The 22999-nt window shown below is 45.4% G+C and overlaps 1 pseudogene; it reads left to right on the plus strand.

The window, feature by feature from the left end:
* The window catches only part of LOC123596842, a 39013-nt pseudogene extending 28891 nt beyond the window's left edge, over window positions 1-10122 (plus strand).
* Window positions 10123-22999: the final 12877 nt, after the last annotated feature.

A 22999-nucleotide genomic window follows, 5' to 3' on the forward strand; every position in this document is an offset into this window, starting at 1 on the left:
AAGAATGAATGCATGAATGAGGGGCCTGTCGCCAACCTCAGCTCTGCTTGAAGTAATACCTGCCCAATTTTCCTAATGGCGTCCGATTTTCCTAAGAAAGAAGGAGCCAGGGAAGAGTTGGGAAGGGGGGGAGGACCTATACTTCTAAGGTGGGTCCCCAGGAAGCCTAGTGACACTTTTGCTCCTGATCCACTTTTCATCTGATGTAAGCTACTCCCCAGGGACCTGCTATCAGAAAACTCCAAAAGGAGTTTTCTACTGTCAGGAGTTCTCGAAATAGCTTGAGCTGGCACCGTACAAGAACTGTATCAGATGACAATAAAGGACATTCAATGGATCTATCCTTCCTGTGACAATGTTAAGAAATTCAAAATACTGGGGCGCCTGGGTGGCTCAGTCAGTTAAGCGTCAGGCTCTCGATTTCAGCTCAGGTCATGATCTCACAGTTGTGAGATCGAGCCCCACCCCGTGCGGGGCTCCATGCTGACAGTACGGAGCCTACTTGGGATTCTCTCTCTCGCCCTTGCTCCCTGCCCCTCCCCCACTCATGCGCCCATGCACTTTCTCTCTCTCCCAAAATAAGTAAACTTAAAAACAAAAAAAGAAAAAGAAATTCGAACTATTTTTGTTTAGTAGGTGACCAGCTGCCTCTGTAAGGTGAAGTGGCAACAAACGGTAAAGAAAATGATCCACGTGCTCCCCGTTCCCCACAGGAAGGAGGAGTGAGGATCAAATGAAATCATGTGTGCAAAAGTGCTCTGTAAACTCTGAAGCCCAGTAACGGACCCTGTTGTTTTCTCCACCTGGCAACTTCTTTCCATTACCCATCTGTGTGATTCTGGCTACCGATGGCAGTGCTTCCTCCTGGGCCCAAATAGCGAGAAAGCAGCCCAGGTCTGGCCAATCACAGGCCCCAGGATTTTTTGGCCACCGTGATTGGTCCAAGTAGTGGATACATGACCCAGGCCAAGCCAATCAGAGTTCTTCCCTAGGAAGCGCTTGTACCTCTGTTCTACCGGTGTAATGGCTGGAGTGAAGGCTGCCTGGAATTCTTTGCAGCCCTGGGTTCTGAACAGAGGAAGCTGAGTTCAGAGGTAGCGAGGCAGGCTCCAACCCACTGTTTCTGACACCAGCTCCATTCCTGTCCTCTAGAACCACGTGAGCAAATTATGTGTTATGTGAAAAAATTCCCCTTTTTCCCCTATAAGCTTGACTTGGATATTTTTTACCTGAAATCAAATAATAATCCTAATAAAACACTATATATAAGTAATATAATATTATTCAAGAGATTCGTTGAAAAGGACATTGAGAACTTCTTTAGAGATGGTAACCAGTGACAATGCCTGTTGAGACTTTAACCAAGAGTAGCCACCTGGCATCTAGAAGGGCCATCCTCTTGGACCAACCATGTGGCTTCTGAGGGGACATATCCTTAGTGGTAAAGGTGGAAGAGGACCCCAGCCAGCCAGTGATTCCAGTCTGGTCCACCCTGGTGATCACTGCAATGATAGTTTTGCTTGACGATTTCCAAGGATGGGAGAGTCATCTCCTGTTGTGGGACAACTCTGATTCTTAGAAATGAAACCAAATCTGGTCCTTTCAGACTTACCTTTTTCTCCTTTTCACTCTCTGAAGCTGCCCAGAATATCAACACCCATACTGCCCCCAACAACCCATACTCCCAACCCCTCTAAGCGGATGGCTCTTCAGGTCTGTGAAGACACGTAACATATGCCCGAGTCTTTCCTTCTCTGGGCTAAAAAGCAAGTTTGCTCAGGGGACAAGCAAACTCATCCCAACCTTAAACTCATCCCAACCTTGACTTGTCTCGCTAGATGCCCGCCAATGAGCTGTGTCTCTCGTCGACCATGATATCCAAAACCACACTCGTAATTGCAGCCATGTTCTGACAGTGCAGAGCATACCAAAACGATCACCGTCCTGGATCCAGACCTGCACATTCTAGAAATGCAACCTAAATTTATGTCCTTTTAGAAACTTCTCCTCAGACCGTTGACTCATATTGAGCTTAAAATAAACTAGAACCACTAAATCTTCTCTCTCAAAAGTGCTTTAACCTATCTTTTTACTTTTGTGGATTATTTTCTGAAACCAAGTGAAAGAAATTACATGGATCCGGATTTATTCATTGTGGCCCATCATTGCGCTTTTTTTTTTTTTTTTTTTTTTTAAAAAACCATATGTGAGCAAATATTTTCTATATTGCTCAGGGTTGGGTCATTTGCAAATTAGATAAGCTTGCCTCTTTGACTTTATTTAAATTCTTGATTAAAATGTTGACTAGGATTGGGCCAAGGACAAAAAAACAAAAACAAAACAAAAAAAACAAAAAAAACAAAAAAAAAAACCTCCCTTCAGAAGACCAGGGATTTTTTTCTGGGTAAGAGCCTTCAGCCAACTATGAATCCGCCCACGGCTACACTGTCCAACCCACCTCTCTCCATCTGGTCTCCATCATGAGAAATTTGTTAAACTCCTGAGCTGACCTAATTAATGCATTAATGATACTGTCCCTTAGCATTGGAGAAAGGCCTGACCAACAGACATGGGACAGGTTCATTTTGTGGAAGTGGTGAGAGGGGTTAGCAGAATGGACCCTGCAGAGGGAAGATCAGACCAGGGGTGAGGCCTTGAATCTTTCAAGAGTTGGAAGCTCTGGAAGGGAGATTGGAGGAAATTTGAACACAAGGGCATCCCATTCACCGATTGCTCAGGCAGGTCTTGTCAGAAATATATACTAGATCTAACCACTCGGTGTGTGGTTGTCTAGTCCTTCACGCTGGTACAAGCCCAGTGCTACAAAGACAGCCTTTCCTGGCCAAAACCAGAGTCAACATGCCCCCACTATGAGGATTTCAGGCGCATTTTAAGACTTTGCTAAGCCCTAGAGTCTTTGAACTTGGGTAGATGGGAAATAGTACTCAACATCCTTATAAGCCGGGGTGTGGGGCTCAGCTGAGCACATTTCCGGGGAAGGTTGTACAGGACCCACGATGTGGCAAAAGGGTCAGAGCTCTGATGGGGGAGTCAAGCAGCTTAGGGACTCCCCAGGGAAGTACTCTGAGAGATTTTTGAGCTCAGAGAAGCTGGCTAGAGCTTCCACGGGGACTTCACATCACTGGAATTTGGATTGACGTGTGGGTGTTTATAACGTTCACGTGAAACATCTATGAAACGATAGGATCTTGGGTTTCTGTTCATTTCAAAGGACTGTTGTAACAAACTACCCCAAACTAGATGACTTAGAATAGTAGAAATTTATTCTGTCCCAGTCTGGAGGCAGAAGTCTGGAACCATGGTATTTGCGGGGCCACACTTCCTTCCGAGACCCTGCAACCGAATCCCTTCCATGCCTCTCTCCTAACTGCCAGTGACTGTGGACAATCCTTGTCATTCCTTGGCTTGTAGTCACATCAATCCCATCTCTGTCTTCATGTCACCTGCTCCTCTTCATGTGTTCTCCTCCTCTGTTTTAAATTTCTTTCTGCCCTTCCAGTATAAGGACACTGGTCATCTGATTTGGGCCCACCAACTGATCCAGGATGATCTTACGTCAAGGTTCTTAAGACAACTTTATCCGCAAAAATCCTTTTTCCAAATCAGTAACACTCACAAGTCCTAGGGACTAGGACACAGATATGTCTTTTGGGAGGCTACTATTCAACCCCTTGTAAGAATCCGTCTGTCTCGGGGCGCCTGGGTGGCTTGGTCGGTTAAGCGTCCGACTTCGGCTCAGGTCATGATCTCACGGTCTGTGAGTTCGAGCCCCGTGTCGGACTCTGTGTTGACAGCTCAGAGCCTGGAGCCTGTTTCGGATTCTGTGTCTCCCTCTCTCTCTGCTCCTCCCCTGTTCATGCTCTGTCTCTCTCTGTCTCAAAAATAAATAAACGTTAAAAAAAAAAAAAAAAAGAATCCGTCTCAACTTTTCTTTTGATGGTAACCAAATACTCTCTCATCTTGACCAGGAGCAGTGCTTTTGCTGTCAAAAGTCATCAAAAGTTGCAGCTAGAAATGAGCAGTATGTTACTACTACCATTATGGAAACATAGCACAATGTTTGCTGGGATCTGGAGAAAGAGCATACACACATGCACACGCGCACACACACACATGCACACAAAGGAAACAGTTTAAGCCCCCAACATCAAACACAATCTTACTCTCTATCACCATCTAGAGTAACAATAAGTACAATTTGGGGGGGTGTGTGCGTGCATTATGTGTTTCTTATATTTTTTTTAATGTTTTATTTTATTTTTGAGACAGAGACAGAGCATGAGTGGGGGAGGGTTAGAGAGAGAGGGAGACACAGAATCCGAAGCAGGCTCCAGGCTCTGAACTGTCAGCACAGAGCCCGACGCGGGGCTCGAACTCACAGACACTGAGATGGTGACCTGGGCCGAAGTCGGAAGCTCAACCGACTGAGCCACCCAGGCACCCTGTGCATTATGTGTTTTAAGAAGTCCTTTTTTTTTAAGAAGTCATTTGACCAGGACCCATTACTATTTCTCTTTGTTGCTTTCGCTTGTATCTAGTCGTAGGATGTGCACCTTCTTCTTTTTATGCTCAGATCACTGCCTTCTTCCCCAGTTGCGCTTGACTTTTCCTGCACCAACCCTGGGTCTTTAGTAGCCAGCAAGGAGGTGATTCAGGGGCCTCTTCCTGCTGGGGCTGACCTGACTCTGTTTACCATGCTCGCCCCATTCCTACCAGCTGCTCTCGCCTATTACCATAATCCCCAAGTGGCTGCTGCTGGTCCGAAGGCCACTTGAGGACCCTGGAGATGAGGTCAGGGAGCACGATAGTGATAGTTGCATAGGGCCATGGCCTGAGTAGTTTTGAGCCCAACTCGTTCATTCATCATTCATTCAAGCAGATGTCCCTGAGCACCTGTTCTCGGCAAGGCACCATTCTAGGTCCCAGGGGATGGGGGAATGCCTGCCTCAAAGCACTTAAAGCACTTTCACAACATCCCATCTTTCAGACTGAGAGTTTGAATCCAAAGCAAGGAAGAAAAAGTCACGTCACCTGGAGCGCTGTAAACGCCCCACCCCTTTGGTTCTTTACAAGCAGGATTCACCCATCTCATCCCGTGAGAATTCCTGTCGTCACCCCAGTGAGGCTGGAGGCGGCTGAGAGTTTTCAGAGGAAGAAGCAGAGGGTACGGGCCTTTACGATTTGCCCAGGTTTCCCAGATGGTGAGTGGCCACAGCTGGGGTCTGAGTCCAGGATCCCTCCGTGAAGGCTGAGGCTCTTTTCACTCTGCTCTGAAAGACTTTGTCTTCATTTTCTCCTGCCTCGTCTCTGAGCCCTTCTCTTTTCTCCTCCCAGTGCTCCTGGGACCCTGTGGCCTTCGTGGGCTCCCTCGGCCTTCCCACCCTCAGCATCCAGGAGCTTCTCAGTTCTCTAGTTTGATAAGTTATGCTAATGCGTGAACATAGGTCAAACACAGCAAATTTCCAATCCTATTTTAAGCTTCGGGCAGATGAGGTTCTAATGGAAAATGAATACAATGACTATTTAATGGACAGGCTGGCTGAGGATAAACGACTTTCAGCAGTTTGCAAACATTTATCCAGCACCTATCATCTTGGAGGAAATGAGCTAGGGAGTTCATGGGAGGGGACCGGGCAGTCACTTCCCCAGTGCCATGGCACAGAAAGCTTGGAGTCGGGGGCCAGCTGGAGCTCTGTGTGAGTCCTTGCTGTGAGACGCTGGGCAAGTGACAAGCTCTTTGAGCTTAGCGTTCTGTGAAACGGAGATAAAAATATCTACTCACAAGGTTCTCGTGAGGATTCGACAGGCTAGTCAGACGTGACGTGCAGGTGTTAGGAGTTTAAATGTTTAATATGTTTGTTCCCCGCCTTCTCAGAGAGCTTACGTTCCAGCTGGGGCCATAAGGTCATTACCGTGAGTTGAGTAAGAGGTTAACTACACGCCAACAGTCTCGCCCTTCCTGAACCTCGCAAGAGAGCTACTTACTTTGGGGACATGTAAAAGGACAGAGCACACGTGGGAAGACAGAGCACAGGTAAGAGAGCATGGTGTAGATGAGGAAATGCAGGTACAAGTAAGATGTAGGACAGGCGAGAGGGCAGGCGAAGCGCGCAGGCGAGGGTACGGTGAGGAGGGCAAGGGCCCAAGGCTGTGGCCCGGCAGGTAGGGTCCAGGTCCTGGGGGCTCCAGGTACACCTTACCTTGGGTGGCATAGCCCCAGTCTGCCTCTGTTTCCTCTTCTGTCTCTGTCACTATCTCCCCATCTGCATTTCTCTTAGAAGTGTATCTGTCATTAGACTTGAACCCCGCTCTAAATCCAGGATGATCTGAGATCCTTAACTTAATTACATCTGCAGAGGTCCTTTTCCAAGGCCTGACGAGTGCCCCAGATCTCATTCTTAAATCTCACTGAAGCTTGCTATGGGAATTTAAAATGGTACGGCCACTATGGTAGTTTCTTAAAAAGTTAAACATATGCCTACCACTTAATCCGGCCATTCCATTTCTACGAATTTACCTAAGAGAAAAGAAACCAGATTTCCACATAAAGACTTGTACACAATGTTCATAGCAGCTTTATTTGTAACAGTCAAAAATTGGAAATAACCCAGACGTCCAGCAGGCGAATGGGTAGACACATTGTAGGGTAGCCACACAACGGAATCCTACTTAGCAATCCAAAGGAATGAACTACATTGCAACATGGATGAGTCTTAAGGTAATTATATTAAGTGAAAGGAGCAAAACAAAAAATGAATATATACCGGATTGATTCTGTTTAATAATAAACTCTAGAAAATGCAAACTGATCTATAGTGACAGAAAGCAGATCAATGGTTCCTTACGGATGAGAGAGGTTGGAGGGGGAGGGCAGAGAGACTGCAAAGGGACACAAGGGAGCATTTAGGTGTCATGGATATGTTCACTACCTTGATCATGGTGATATTTATACATGTGTCCAAACTTAACACATCCCACGATTTAAGTATCTGCAGTTCATGGTATACCAATTACACCCCAATAAAACTACTTCTAAAAAACCCACCGAAGAATTTTAATTAAGGTAAAGACATGGCCAGATTTTCAAAGACCTTCCAGTTGTACGGAAATGGAGAAGACACTAGAGACAGGAAAACAGCCTAAGGCCTAATTACATATATAGTTAGGTAAGAGAGGAAGTGCTGACTCATTCAATTTAATTGCTGTGTAGTATTCCATTGTGGAAATATACCACAATCCATCTATTTGCCCATTTGAGGGATATTTAGATTGTTTCTAATTGTTTATTGTTACAAAAATGCCTTATTGAATAGTATTGTAAGTTTCTCCAAACACTCACATGTAATAGTATCTCCAATGAAATACCTACAGGTGCAATTACTGAGTCAGAGTACAAGTGCCTTCAAGTTGACTAAATGTTGCCAAATTGCTCTCTCCAAAGTCATTGCAAAAATATTCACTCCTGTCAGAATTTTATGAAAGTTTCCATTGTTCCACATTCTCATCCACACTTGGCTTTACCAAGATGTTAACGATTTTATGGGTGCACTTTCGAAAGTGCATTTCCAGAATTATTAGTGAGGTTGCATATCTTATGACTCTTGGTCACTGAGCTTTCCTCTTCTGTGAATTCTGTACATATCTTTTGCTTGCTTTTCCAGTGGGCCACTCGCCCCATTTTTATTGACTTGTAGTTTGCCTTATATTCTTATATTCTAATCCTGTATGCTGTACCCTTTGCAAAAGTCTCCCAATCCGTGGCCTATCTTTTCACGTTGTTTTATGGTGCCCTTTGTTATATGATGTGTTTATTTCCTAGTGCTTCTGTAACAAATTACCACAATCTCAGTGGCCCAAAACAACACATTTATTACCTTATAGTCTAGAGGTTAGAAGCCCCAAACGGCTTTCACTTGGCTAAAATCAACGAGTGGGCAGGGCTGTATGCCTCCTGTAGTCTCTAGGGGCGAAATCAGTTTCCTTGCCTTTCCTAGCTTCTAGAACCCACTTCTTGGCTTGTGGCCCCTTCCTCCATCTTCAAAGCTGACCACATAGAGCCTTCAAATCTCTCCCTCATTTTGACACTCCTATGTCCCTCTTATAAGGACCTAGGGTCAATCCAATTTATTAAATAGTTCACTTACCCTGCTAATCTGCTATTCCATCTTTGCTGTATAGCAAGCTTTCATAAATGCATGGGTTTATTTCTGGGCTCTCTATTCTGTTCTTTCAATTATTTACTCCCTTGCTTCTCAAAGTGTGTTCCAGGGACCAAAAGCATCAGCATCCCCCGGTTAGCTTGTTTGGAATGCAGAATTTCAAGCTGCATCCCACACTTTCTCAATTAGGAGCCGCCCTTAACAAGATCCCCAGGAGATTCCTATGAGCAGGAAAGGTTAAGAAGCACTAGTCGACCCAGTGCTTTTAAAATCTTAGTTACTTCCATGGGGTGCCTGGGTGGCGCAGTCGGTTAAGCGTCCGACTTCAGCCAGGTCACGATCTCGCGGTCCGTGAGTTTGAGCCCCGCATCGGGCTCTGGGCTGATGGCTCAGAGCCTGGATCCTGTTTCCGATTCTGTGTCTCCCTCTCTCTCTGCCCCTCCCCCGTTCATGCTCTGTCTCTCTCTGTCCCAAAAATAAATAAACGTTGAAAAAAAAAAATTTAAAAATAAATAAATAAATAAAATCTTAGTTACTTCCTTTCAAGCATTGATATCTGGTAACTCAAGTTCTCTTCTTTGCTCTTCATCATGTGGAATTCGTAGTTTGGAGAAGATTGGGAAATTTTATAATAATCGAAGTTAATTCAGGAGCTTGTCATCTATAACTTATTTGGGGCTCCTTTTATGTCCTGAGTGTCTCCATAGAGGTTTTGTACATCCTTTTGAAGCCCCAAAGTCAGGTTTTTGTCCACATGAGGGTAACTCTGAGCCTCTGGCTGGGCAGGCTGTGTCTGTGTTACAGTCCCTCGCTGTGGGTTTGGTTCCCTGGGGTAGTGGTCGGGCTGCACCTGCCCCCAGCTGACCATTTCCCACTGGGCACCGGCGGAGAGGGAGCTTCAGGAAGTGGAGCCCATACGCAGCGTCTGGCTGTCTGGGGCACCTGGGCAGGCATTCAGCACTCTTTGGACTGTGGGTGCTCACCCTGACGTACGCCACCCCCCGTTTAGAAAGTCTGGTGCGATCACAGGCTCTTCTAGGCAGTAGATTTCCGGGGTAGTGTACAGAGAAGGACCGAGCCGACAGACGGGTCTTGGTTGCCCTAGCCAACAGAGAGAAGAGGGCTGGGTTCTTCAACCCCCCATCTTGCTTCTCCGCATGGCTTCTGCCATTGGCCCTCTTCCTCCCAACCCCAGCATCCTAAGCCCCAGAAAGTTTGGAGGCCCATGGAGGTGCCAGTTGCCCCCTCCCAGGGCCCTAACCTGGGAAGCATGGGAGCAAGTCTAGTATTTATATGAGGAATTGCAGAATCCTGCTAAGTTTCCAGACTGGCTGAAAGCTCTGATGTAGGCCCCAATGTAGTCCCCACGGTGGGACAGAAACCAAAGCAGGATCAAAAAGTCCTTAAGAAATCTGGGCTTGCCCAATGCTCTAGCAGCTCCGAGGCTCTGAGGATACCTTGAAGCTGGTTTCTGTAGGCCACTCTGTATCAGGCTCTTTGCCGTTGCTAAGGGGTGAAGCCCCATTCAAAGGCAGGGGTCACAGCACTGTTTGGAGAGGAATAGAATGAAAACACTCACTGTATAGATACACCAAGGAGACAGAAGGGAAAAAATGAAGGAATCTGGTCCCGGAGGAGAGCTTTGCACCTGTTGCTGGAGCTCTGGGTCATCAGAGCTGCAAAAGTACTCCACCAGTGATTGTGAGGGGACCCCAGGAACTGACAGTGACGGATTGCCAACTGCCAAGAAGCTGGAAGAGTTGAAGGCACAGGACCCAGGTGACCAGAACTTCAGCAGCAGAGTAGTCCAGAGGGGGTGAGAGTTCTTTGCTAGCAACAGCAACTTCCTGTACAGAGTTTAAGCTGGAGCCTAGCTTGGGGAGATGTCATGTGAAAGTGTAGCTAAGTTGAGCAAAGCTGTTTGGAGCTGCTTGGATTTCTGTGTACGGATTATATACCTTGAGACAGGAGGAAACCGTGAGCCTGAAATGTGAGACAATAGAGCTACTTGGATTTGAATCTGACAAAGAGCAGTGAACTTCACAGGACAAAGGCTCAGGAGTACAGGGGTCAGGGTGAATAACAGACTGGGTAGATTCCAGAATCCTGGAGCGTTGCTCTGGGTCTGACCCATGTGGATCTCTGGTACTCATCATTCTTGCTTAGACTCTCTGTATGTTGAAACCAGGTGGTGTTGCATATATTATTAGAACTTTCGGTGGTACTTACAATATATGTTTGAGAGGAAAGGAAAAGTTTGCCTTCTGACCTCACTCCTTTTTTCAAAGTTTTTACTGTAATTTCAGTTAGTGCACAATGTTACATTAGCTTCAGGTGTGCAATATAGTGAGTGATTCGACAATTTCAGACATCACCCAGTGCTGACGTCACCACAGGCACCCTCCTTAATCCCCATCACCTACTTAACACACCCTACTTACCCCTCTCCTCTTTGGCAACCATCAGTTCTCTATAATTAAGAATCTGCTTCTTGATTTCTTTCTCTCTCTCTTTCTTTTTTCCCTTTGCTTGTTTTGTTTCTTAAATTCCACACAGGAGTGAAATCATATGGTATTTGTCTTTCTCTGATTGATGTATTTCGCTTAGCATTATACTCTTTAGAAGCACCCCTGTTGTTGCAAATGGCAAGATTTCATTCTTTTTGTGGCTGAATAATATTCCATTGTATATATTTAGTATATCTTTACCCATTCATCAATCAGTAGACGCTTGGGCTGATTCCATATCTTGGCTATTGTAAATAATGCTATAAACATAGGGGTACATGTATCCTTTTTAATTAGTGTTTTTGTATTCTTTGGGTAAATACCCAGTAGTGTGATTGCTGGATCATAGGGTAGTTCTATTTTTAACTTTTCGAGGCACCTCCACATTGTTTTCATCAGGCACTGCACCAGTCTGCATTCCCATCAACAGTACACGAGTATCCCTTTTTCTCCATATCCTTGTCAACACCTGTTGTTTCTTGTGTTGTTGGTCTTAGCCATTCTGACAGGTGTGAGGTGATAGCTCATTGTAGTTTTGATTTGCATTTCCCCAATAGTAAGTGATGATGAGCATCTTTTCATGTGACTGTTGGCATCTGTATGTTTTCTTTGGAGAAATGTCTATTCATGTTTTCTGCCCATTTTTTAAATTGTTTTTTGGGTATTGAGTTTTATAACTTTTTTGTGTATTTTGGATACTAACCCTTTATCAAATATGTCATTTGCAAATATCTTCTCCCATTCTGTAGGTTGTTGTTTAGTTATGTTGCTGGTCCTTCCCTGTGCAGAAACTTTTTTTTTTATATAGTCCCAATAGTCTATTTTTTATTTTGTTTCCCTTGCCCGAGGAGACATGTCAAGAAAAAGTTGCTCTAGCCAATGTCAATGCTTGTGTTCTCTTCCAGGATTTTGATGGTTTCCTGTCTCACATTTAGGTATTTCATCCATTTTGAATTTATTGTGCATGGTGTGAGAAAGTGGTCCAGTTTCTTTTTTTGCAGGTTGCTGCCCAGTTTTTTCAACACCATTTATTGAAGAGACTGTGTTTTTCCCACTGGGTATTCTTTCCTGCTTTGTTGAAGATTAATGGGCCATATAGTTGTGGGTCCATTTCTGGATTTTCTATTCTGTTCCATTGATCTATGTGTCTGTTTTTGTGCCAGTACCATACTGTTTGGGTGGCTACAGCTTTGTAATATAGTTTGAAGTCTGAAATTGTGATGCCTCCAGCTTTTTCAAGATTGCTTTGACTATTTGGGTCTTTTATGGTTCCACACAAATTTTAGGAGTGTTCTACTTCTGTGAAGAAGGTTGTTGGTATTTTGATAGGGAGTGCATTAAATCTATAGATTGCTTCAGGTAGTGTGGACATTTTAACAATATTTGTTCTTCCAATCCATGAGCATGGGGTGTCTTTCCATGTCTTTGTGTCTCTTCAATTTCTTTCATCAGAGCTTTATAGTTTTCAGAGTACAGGTTTTTCACCTCTTTGGTTAGGTTTATTCCTAGGTATCTTATTTTTGGTGCAGTTGTAAATGGGATTGTTGTCTTAGTTTCTCTTTCTGCTGTGTCATCATTGATGTATAGAAAAGCAACAGAATTCTATACATTGATCTTGTATCCTGCAACTTTACTGAAGTCGTTTATCAGTTCTAGCAGTTTTTTGGTGGAGATGTTGGGTTTTCTTTATATAGTATCACATCATCTGCAAATAGTGAAAGTTTTCTTCCTTACCAATTTGGATGCCTTTTATTTCCTTTTCTTGTCTGATTGTTGTGGCTAGGACTTCCAGTATTATGTTGAATAAAAGTGGTGCGAGTGGGGGGCGCCTGGGTGGCTCAGTTGGTTGAGCGTCCAACTTTGGCTCAGGTCATGATCTCACGGTTCATGATTTTGAGCCCCACATCAGGCTCTGTGCTGACAGCTCAGAGCCTGGAGCCTGCTTTGGATCCTGTATCTCCCTCTCTCTCTGCTCCTCCCCTGCTCACCCTCTGTCTCTCTTTCTAAATAAAGATTTAAGAGAATTTTGGTGAGAGTGGACATCCTTGTCTTGTTCCTGACCTTAAGGGAAAAGCTCTTAGTTTTTCATCACTGAATATGATGTTAGCTATGGATTTTCCATGGATGGCCTTTATTATGTTAAGGTATGTTCCCTCTAAACTTACTTTGTTGAGAGTTTTTACCGTGAATGGATGTTGTACTTTGTCAAATGTTTTTTCTGCGTCTATTGAAATGATCATATAGTTCTCATCCTTTCTCTTATTAATGTGATGTATCATGTTGATTGATTTGTGAATATTGAACCATCCAGGAATAAATCCCACTTGCTTGTGGTGAATGATTTTTTTAAATGTCTGGCTGGATTCAGTTTGCTGGTATTTTCTTGAGAATTTTTGTGTCCATGTTCATAAGGGTTATTGGCCTGTAGTTCTCTTTTTTAGTGATGTCTTTACCTGGTTTGGGTATCAGGGTAATGCTGGCCTCATAGAAATAACTTGGAAGTTTTCTGTCCTTTTCTAGTTTTTGGAATGGTTTAAGAACAATAGGTATTACCTCCTCTTTAAGTATTTGGTACAATTCATCTGTGAAACTATTTGGTCCTGGACTTGTTTCTTGGGGTTTTTTGTTTGTTTTGTTTTTTACTGATTCAATTTTTTTTTTTGCTGATTATCATTCTGTTCAAGTTTACTATTTCTTCCTGCTTCATTTTGGTAGTTTATATATTTCTAGAAATTTATCCATTTCTTCCAGGTTGTCCAATTTGTTGACATATAGTTTTTCATAATATTCTCTTCTAATTGTTTTTCTGTAGTGTTTGTTGTCATTTCTTTCTCATTTGTGATTTTATCTATTTGAGGACTTTATCTTTTTTATTGACATGTCTGGCTAAAGGTTTATCAATTTTATTGATTTTTTTTTTCCCCAAAGAACCAGCTGCTGGTTTCATTGATGTGTTCTGCTGTTTTTATAGTTTCTATATAATTTATTTCTGCTCTAATCGTTATTATTCCCTTCCTTTTGCTGGCTTTAGGTTTTGTTTGTTGTTCTTTTTCTATCTCCTTTAGGTGTAAGGTTAGGTTGTTTGAGATTTTTCTTGCTTCTTGACATAGACCTGTGTCTTCTGAGGGAGGGGGCCCACTGTGCTGGGACTGAGGCAAGTGTCACTGACAGAGGTGGTTCCATTGGAGCATGGGATTGGAGTGGGGCTTGGTATAAGCAAGTTAGATAGTGAGTCTGACATCATTTACTTCTTGATTAATGAACACTAAGAGTTATGGAACTGCTTAGTCAATTGGTTGTTTTCATTATCTGCAAAATAAAGTAAATGTAGCAGAAAAAAAAGTCCTAGAGACAGGTTAACTTTTTATAAGCAGTTAATCTCAGGCAAAGTACTTTCTTAACATCTTTGAGCTGCAATTGTCTCATTTGTAAAATGGAAATAATAACAGAACATTCTAAAGGATTTCACAATGATTAAGAAGCTTTTGGCTACAAGTATTTCAATTTAAACAATAAAGAAACTATATCTCCCCACATAACAATTAGTCCTGATACTTCTGGGATGATTACCTCAGTAATCAATGACACCATCAAAGACACAATTATTTTCCATGTCTTGGTTCTGACATTTTCTTTGTCTCCTTATTCTCAGGCTAATTCCCCTGCTAATTGCAAAATGATTGCTAAAGTTTCTGGCATCCAGAAATTCTCGAGAAGCACCTCCCCTCTCCCCCATGCATTAGATTTCTCTTCATATCTCATTGGCTAGAATTTTTTTCACATGTCCATATTGAAACCAATCACCCTAAGAGAAATGGAATCACAGTAGTTGGTTTTGACCAATTGGGATATAGCTTTCCTTGAGTTGCTGGGAAGAGTGGTAGACATCCAAACAAAATTAGGGCTCTGCCAGCCATGAACAAGGGAACTGGTTGTTTGGTGGGCAACACGAGTGTCTACTACAGAGCTGTTCCCAGATTGTAATGAGATCATTTGCAGCAAGCTCTTGGAATGGTACTTGGTGCACAGGAAGGTCTCAAATCCATGTTAGCTAGAAACACTTCTCATGATCTTCACAATTAAGTTATAAATTTAGGCAAGTTTTGAAAATTGCATTTTTCTTATCGTGCTGGATGATATATGTAAACACAGTGATCCCAGGAGCACAGAGGAGCCCCTAAGCTGGTGTGGAGAGAGGAACTGAAGGGTGAGGAGTGGGGAGAGTCTGTCAGGAAGGGTTTCTCAGAAAGAGATGACCTTGAGCTGAGTCTTGAAAGGCAAACAGAAGTAAGCAAATCTTGAAGAAAGAAAGAAAGAAAGAAAGAAAGAAAGAAATTAAGAGAGGATGGATGGATGGATGGATGGATGGATGGATGGATGTAGTGGGCATGAGGCATGGGAGCATGGGACTAGAAACTTCCCTGTCCTCTATGCACCTGAAAATGCTTAAGGAGAAGGAGGCTGAGAAAGCCTTTGCAACTAGGTATACCATGAGCCTGGGGTGCTGCCAACGTATTAAATGTCTTAGACAAATTGATCTTGAGCACATGTGTATTATCTTGGTAGCAAAGAAACAAACGACAAAAGAGTGTGCTGGTTCAGAGAAGGCTTATATAGTTAGGAAAAAGAATCTTACATAAGTCGCCAGGTTTTCGAGTGAGAAAGATCGAACAGTCATTTCACAAGATCATAACAAGTGGGTATCGCCTGTGTGAAACTGAATAAAAGAAACCCCACTTACAATGGAGTTGGGAGGCCAGAAGGGGGCACTCCCATCCCCTACCACTCACAGTCAGTTGCAGACCCCAATGGGAAAAGAGCGGTGTGCATTCCCAACAGGAAGAAGCTTACTTTACTACCCCTGCAGGAGGAAGAAAGATTTTCTCCTTGCCTGGCAACAGCCCAGCCAATAAGAGACCGTCACAACTCAGCCAATGAAAAACCACTATCCTTCAAACTTCTAGTTTACTCCAATGGGCTTTTGGCATACAACAGCCCCACCCGACTCCCCCCTTCCCTGTGTAGAAGAGCATTCCTAAGCTTTGTGCTCTGGACTTGCCTATGGTTTTGACATAGCTTGCATGTCCCGGATGGCAATTCTCTGCTATTCCTGAATAAACCTATTTTGCTGGTAAAATAACCGACAGTTTTATCTTTAAGGTCAACAAATTAAACCAAAGGGCCATTGTAGCAGGACAATCTAAGATGCTAGATGTGCTGCCAGTCAAAAGAGGAGGAGGAAAAAAAAAAAAGACGTTGGCACATTTAAACAGCAAATGATGAGAGTTCACTTCTCTCTGCGTTTGGAATAGCCAACCTGTGTCCCCAGCCAACTGACAGGCAATACAGTCAACTAGGGAGATGAGCAGAAGCACTGGGTGTAAGGGGAAGGTCAAAGTGGGATTCATGTTCTCGTTTTAAAGCCGTCCCTGATGATTTGTCACATTTGAGCCACGAAGATGCAAAACACAGTTTGCCTGCTGCTTAGTTTCAGATAACATTTCCCCTCACTGGAAACGAATAGCAGGGGAGACGCAGTGCTGCGAAGCCTGGGGGGTGGGGGAGATTGAAATGTATTCCGGAAGTTGGAGGGAACCACTGTAGGGTAGTAAAGCTCATTCTCAGGGATTGATTCCCTTTCTCCCGGGCCTGGAAGTTCTAGATAACACCCAGAAGGGAGAGAATGAAGACAAACAACATGGCCAGGTGCTTTTTGTTTGTTTGTTGGTTGGTTTTGCTTGGTTTTTTTTTGATAAGGCAATATGCCCGTGCTTTCAAATCCCTGCATGTAGAAATCTGACGTACGCAACTGGCTTTCAGTAAGAACCCGCGAACAACTGTATCTTAGCCGGTCTTGTCCGGTCCTTGGGGATCGGCAGCTGCCCGTGGTCCTGCTTCCCTCCCAAGGCGGCAGCCACCAGAAAGCACCTGGACAGTGACAGCTTCTACCTGAGGCCCCATGTGCTCTATGCCAGAAAGGGGAGCTCTTTCTGAGTGGTCTCCAAGAAGGGACGTCTTGCCAAGACCGTACGTTCCAACTCTGCTCCGCCCAGAGATATAAAACCACCAATATGTTTGAGAAAAGGGGCAGTGAAGGGAGGGAAAGTAAATTATGTGGCGCTCCTTTGGTTGGCTGGAAGTTGAGAAGGAAGTGAGGATACCCTCTGGGCCTTCCATGGGACCGTGGGCCTCTGGCAACCCTCTGTCCCCACCTCCACTGTGGGCCCCTCACAATCTGCGTCCTCTGTGAAAAAGTCCCTGCCTCTGTTGGTGACCAGAGACCCTGATCCGAGGCCTGGAGAAGAATATCTCTACCCTTCCCCACCCCTCAAATCTGTATCTTTTGCCCAAAAGGTCTGAGTGGGGAAAGAAGGTGAGAAGAAAGTAAACTGTGTAGCTGAGGTGTCATAGCTATTCTCTTCCATCCCACCCTTGGGCCACACATTTCTTCCCGCAGCCCACACAGGGAAGGCAGGGTGTCCCCTCTGGGTCCCTCCAGCCTGCAATGTTGTGTTGCATCTTGTGTCGCATCTCCTGTGAATGCTGGCACCAGTGTTCTCACAGCATCCTGACTTCCCTTCACGAAACGCATCCCTTTGTGCCGAAACGGCTGCTTCTGTGCCTTCCCCATCCTGCCACCTCGAGAGCGAGTGCTGGTTCTTGCGTGGGTTTGTGTTCCAGGACCCAGCCTACTGCCTGCGCAGAATAGACCCCGGGAAACCCGCTGGAGAGGCACCGGCCACTAGCGGAGGGTGCAGACTCTTGTGCCCCAGTCCTTCCCCCGTGGTCGCTCTGCTTGCCTGGGGCTGCAGCCAGGACAGACCAGTGACAGACCTGAAGCCAGGCTCAGAGGGCAGGGCTTGGCCTTTCCCTCCCCATCAGCTGCTGGACAGCAACACGACAAGAGATAATCGCTCTCTCCAAGGCCGTAAATGCTGCGGCAAAGCCCCACGTTCCTCCTATTGTTGGGGCTTTCCTGTTTTCAGCCCCTGAAGATGCCACATGGGAGGAACAGGGCTTTTCAGCAGGTGGATTCTTTCCAGCCTTGGGCACGGCTCTGCTCTGGGTGGTGTATTTATTTGAACTCCTTTGGCAAATTACACCTCCCAGAGGCCCACGGACTCGCAGCCAAGGCTGATTTCTCTGGGGAAAGATAGCACCTTACAGAGTCAATAGGGAGGCTCTGTTCCCTGAGCAGAAAGACACTTTTAACGACAGCTAATGTTTTATTCTGTCGAGGTCACAAAAGCCTCTGTAGCCAAAAGGGCGTGAAGGGGAGGAAGAAGTAACCTTGAACTTGAGAAAGAAAAAGAAAATCGCTGGAGTTTGTAGATCCCGGTGATCTCCCGAGCCAGCCCCAATCCCAGCAACAGCAAATGTGGAATCTGTACCCATTGCTTCTCTTATCAGCACCTTTATGCTTGCTATGACTACAGAAGGGTCAAGCCTGTGCTATTTCCCCTTTTCTCACTCCCTTCTTTTGGGCTCTCTCCTGCCTTTCTTTTTTTTCACCCTCTTCTCTCCATTTCCTCTTGCTTTTGTTTATAATCCGTCTCCCAAAACATGCACACATGTGCCCGCACACACACAGACACCCGGTTCCAAACAGCTCTCCCCGTGCTCAAAACTTTTTGAAGCGTTACGTTCAATTTTTTAACATATTAGGATATTGTTTTCTTCTCCATAATTTATTTCTGATGTCATGTGAATATACTTGAAACCACTGACGAGCAAATATCGTTGACATTTCAAGAAGACGTTCCTTGTTTGTCCTGTGGCTCCTTGGGGCATCACTGAGCACTCCCAAGTGTACCTGTACCTTGTTTGAGAAACATAGATCTATAAATCCCTGCATTTTTTTTTTAAATTTGCAAGCCCGCCAACTCACCATCCGTAATATAGGTGACACGTTCACATTTGGTTTAGGTGTTATTGAATTGCCCCCGATGGTGGAAATGTTAGCAACCGTAGGGATCGTCAAATATGGTTGGCCCGTCTGGGGCACAGAAAGGGTAAATGACAGGCCTAAGGCCCCAGAGCAAGTTGGTGGTCCCCAGGTGTCCTTTCAGTCAGAACGTTTCCATTCTTCCCTATCTTCCTTCTTTGATGTTTTGGAAGATCCCACTGTGTTCTAAAATGATATAATTCAAAATAAGGGCATAGAAGTTAATCCCTGTCCCCTTTTCAACCTACCTTCTCTTCTTGAATTCATTCCTCTTTATCACTACCCTTTGTCGATAGATCCCAAGCAGCTTTAATCCTGTGTTCAAGACTGCATTTAGGTCCTAGACAAGTTGAGTTAGTTAATACCCTGAATGAATCGAATCACTTTTTCTATAGGATTATTTGTTGGTGCTGGGACTTACACTATTCGCTCAAGTATCACTTTTAGTGAGATACACTCTTCCTCCAAAACCTGCAGTGGCTCCCTCCCCATTACCTATGGCATCAAAACCTTCCCCACCTCCTTCATCCACTGCTGTGGGATCCGGGCACCCAGGCTGGGGACACTGTGTTACTGCAGAGGGTAGGTCCGTCCCTATTTGGCCCTTGACACATGATTCGAAGACAAACGGTATTCCCAACAAGGGAAGAAGTGTTTGCTAGGGAAGCAGGGAAGGGGGTAGACAGGGGTGAGTGCAGGAGGTGCCCTGGGAGAGGGTCCTTAGCAATCCAATTCCAGTTTCCCCATAACCTCAGTGTACCCCATCCTCTTTCCCCTCGTCATTGGCTCCTTTTCTCCTCGCGTGATGTGCCGGCAGCCACTCGACCTATGCCTGTGCATTCCTCAAGTCCTCACGTCTCCTCCCGAGAGGGTCCCCTACCCCTGGACGCTTCCCTCCGGTCTGCTCACCACGCGGCTGCCAGAAGCAACTCCATCTTCTCTGTTCCCTGTGCAACTGTCTTCTGCCTCCGGCTTCATCCGTGGAGTCCAAATGCCTCAGTCTGCCCTCCAGAGGCTTTTAGTTACCATCCTATCCCTAACGACTTCATTTGCTGCTGTTCCTTCGCGTGGCATCCTCCGTGAACGAAATAAATGCCTCTCACGCAGAGCAGAGGGCCCAGCCCTGTGGGGGTGCGGGAGATCGGAAGAGGTGACCCCCGGGGGCTAACGAGGGCTCATGGAAAGTAGACTATACCACTCTCTAGAGTCGCTTCTTTCTTTGATAGGGGCTATCAACCCATTAGATCAAAGGGTTGACATATACATGGTATAACTTGTTTTCAACAGAGATGATTTTCTTCTTAATAATTTCCTACACAAGATGGGCGAGGCTGGGTGGGCCAGCTGTCACGTGCTCCCACTTACCTGGCATGTGACCGTAGCGGCTAGGATAAATGTTAAGCTGTGATGGCAAAGAGAACCCCAAATTACAGTGGGAGAAGGAAGGGTCACCTGACAGTCTGGGTGGCCCCGGCTGTCAGGGCAGCCCTGTCCCGTGACATCAGTCAAGCACCCAGCTTCCTTCCATTTTTCTGTTGTCTTCGCCTGCAACTCCACAGCCACATTCCCGCCAGCAGGAAAGGGAAACGAGAATGTGAAGAGAGAGCAAATGCCGTCGTGGGGGATTGAATTGGAGTTTTCCCATATGGCCCCCACTCAGAGCCCACTGACCAGAGGCTAATCACCTGATGGAGATGTAAGGGAAACTGAGGAATGTAGTTTCTTGATGGGTACCATGTGCTCAGCCAAAACTCAGCAGGGATGAGGAAGGTCTTCATTAAAAGGAAGAAGGGGAGAGGATATCTAGCGGGGTGTATAACAGCCTCTGCCACAGTAACTTCTCCTCTTTAGCCCCCACATCCCCACCTGTTACACAAGGGCAGGAATTTCACCCTCCCGATCACACAGAGCTATCTGGAGGAGAAAATAAAATTGGACACATGAGGGCTTAGGAATATGTTTTTTTAAGATTTTTTTTTTTTTTTTTTAAAGTGCTGTGCTAGAATGCAAAGTTCAAGAGCCATTTAAAAAACCAATCCGGGGCGCCTGGGTGGCTCAGTCGGTTAAGCGTCCGACTTCAGCTCAGGTCACGATCTCGCGGTCCGTGAGTTCGAGCCCCGCGTCGGGCTCTGGGCTGATGGCTCAGAGCCTGGAGCCTGCTTCCGATTCTGTGTCTCCCTCTCTCTCTGCCCCTCCCCCGTTCATGCTCTGTCTCTCTCTGTCTCAAAAATACATAAAACGTTAAAAAAAATTAAAAAAACAAAAAAAACAATCCGTTGGGGCACCTGGGTGGCTCAGTTGGTTGAACGTCCGACTCTTGATTTCAGCTCAGGTCACGATCTCGTGGTTGTGGTATCCACGTGGGGCTCCACACCAAACAGGGAGCCTGCTTGGGATTCCCTCTCTCTCTCTCTCTCTCTGCCCCTCCCCCACTAGCACACATGCACACACACACACACACACACTCTCTCTCTTTCTCTCTAAAATAACAACGACAACAACAGCAACAAAAAAACACTCTGTCAGCGTCATAAGGTTAGACACACACCTGCCATATGATGGAACCAACGCCCCACTCCTATGTATTTGCCCAAGACAAATAAAAAGTTACTTTCACACAAAAACCTGTATACACAAGTTAATAGTGGCTTATTCATGGAAACAACCCAAATGGGTAAAGAAACCATGGGGTAACACCCATAGAACGAAATACTACTTACTCAGCAATAAAAAGGAATGAGTCGCTGAATACGTGAAGTAAGTTAGATGAGTCCCCATGCATTATGGTAAGCGACATAAGCCAGACTCAAAAGGCTTCATGCTGTATTATTCAGCTTATATGACATTCTGGAAAAAGTAAAACTTCTAGGGGTGGAAAACAGATGAGAGATCGCTGGGGCGGGGGTGGGCATTGAATGAGTGATTGCCACCTCTTTGGGATGGGGAGCTGACCACAGAGGAGCCTCAGGGAATGGGGTGGGGGTGGGGGTGCGACTGTCGGATCTTCTTCATCCTGGCGCTTACACAGCTGTGTGGGTTTGTCGAAACTCAGAGCTGTCCACTAAAAAGGGCACATTTTATTCCTTAATTTATACCTTAATAAACTTGACCAAATCAAGTGCTATTCTAATGCAAACTATTACTAAGAATCATCTACCGGGGCGCCTGGGTGGCTCAGTCGGTTGAGCGTCTGACTTTGGCTCAGGTCGTGATCTCACGGTCTGTGAGTTCGAGCCCTACGTCGGGCTCTGTGCTGACAGGTCAGAGCCTGGAGCCTGCTTCGGATTCTGCGTCTCCCTCTGTCTCTGTCTCAGAAATAAACATTTAAAAAAATTAAAAAAAAAAAAGAATCATCTACCTAACAGGTCCAATAATGACTTAAGTTAACACTGGGTGACATAATGTAGTTCACAGCTTTCTTATATGTCATCTCAAATGAGCCCCAGAGAGGCCCTAGGAGGTGGCAGGGCCAGCCTCTTGTCTTCACCAGATGACGCTCAGAGTATTTCAACTATTTGATAATGTCACGTAGCCAACGGGTGACACCGCTGCCACTTTAGCTTTCTAAATTTTGTTCTTCTTTGAAGGCCATCATGCTGTTTAGGAGTTTTGAATAGTATCAGATAAAGACCGAACATTGAAACAATAAAATAAAAATCTCCCCGTTGGGAGCAGGAGCAATATAAGACCCAGGGATTTTTTTTAAAACTCCCAATCTGCCCGTCCCTAGTGCTCCAAGCAGGATCCTCTGAAGCCTTTCTGTCCCAGTGAAGGCTGCGGTCCCCTCCCTGGGGACCCCCGTGTGACTCAGGCCGCAGGACGGGACCTCTCTGGCTGTGGGAAGACAACACCAAGACTGGACGACTTCCAGAAACTGGCTCCCTTGCAGGTTGCCTATAGTACCCTTCCCACAAGGCCATGGCAGGAGTAGACCCAGCCACTAGAGCCCCATGCCAGGATAAACAGCAGAAAAAGTAGGATGACGAGACCCGCCTAATCAAGGCTGACTATTTGGGGACCCAGGTGCGGGCGCCGCGCGCTTAAATACTTCTTTTGTCTTCATCTGTGCGTCAGAAAGATCACCCACAACCTGGCCAATTCGTGGCGGTCTCTTTCCATAGCTTCGCAGCCACTAATATCTGTATCGCACATTAGAATGAAGCGTTTTCGCAGGTGTGCAGTGGTTTGCTTCTCCTTACAGAGAAAATCACATGCCCGTCTTACCTGCAGGTGAGAAATAAAGACCCATAGAGCCAAGCTAACCGTAGCTGCGTAAATCAAGCTGGGCTAAGATCCAGCTAAAAATTGGTGGAGCAGGACTTGGACCCATCTCACTTACGCGTCCAAAGTCCGCATGCTTTTTCTCA

Source organism: Leopardus geoffroyi, chromosome C1 (genome assembly GCF_018350155.1).
Source record: "Leopardus geoffroyi isolate Oge1 chromosome C1, O.geoffroyi_Oge1_pat1.0, whole genome shotgun sequence".
Lineage (NCBI taxonomy): Eukaryota > Metazoa > Chordata > Mammalia > Carnivora > Felidae > Leopardus > Leopardus geoffroyi.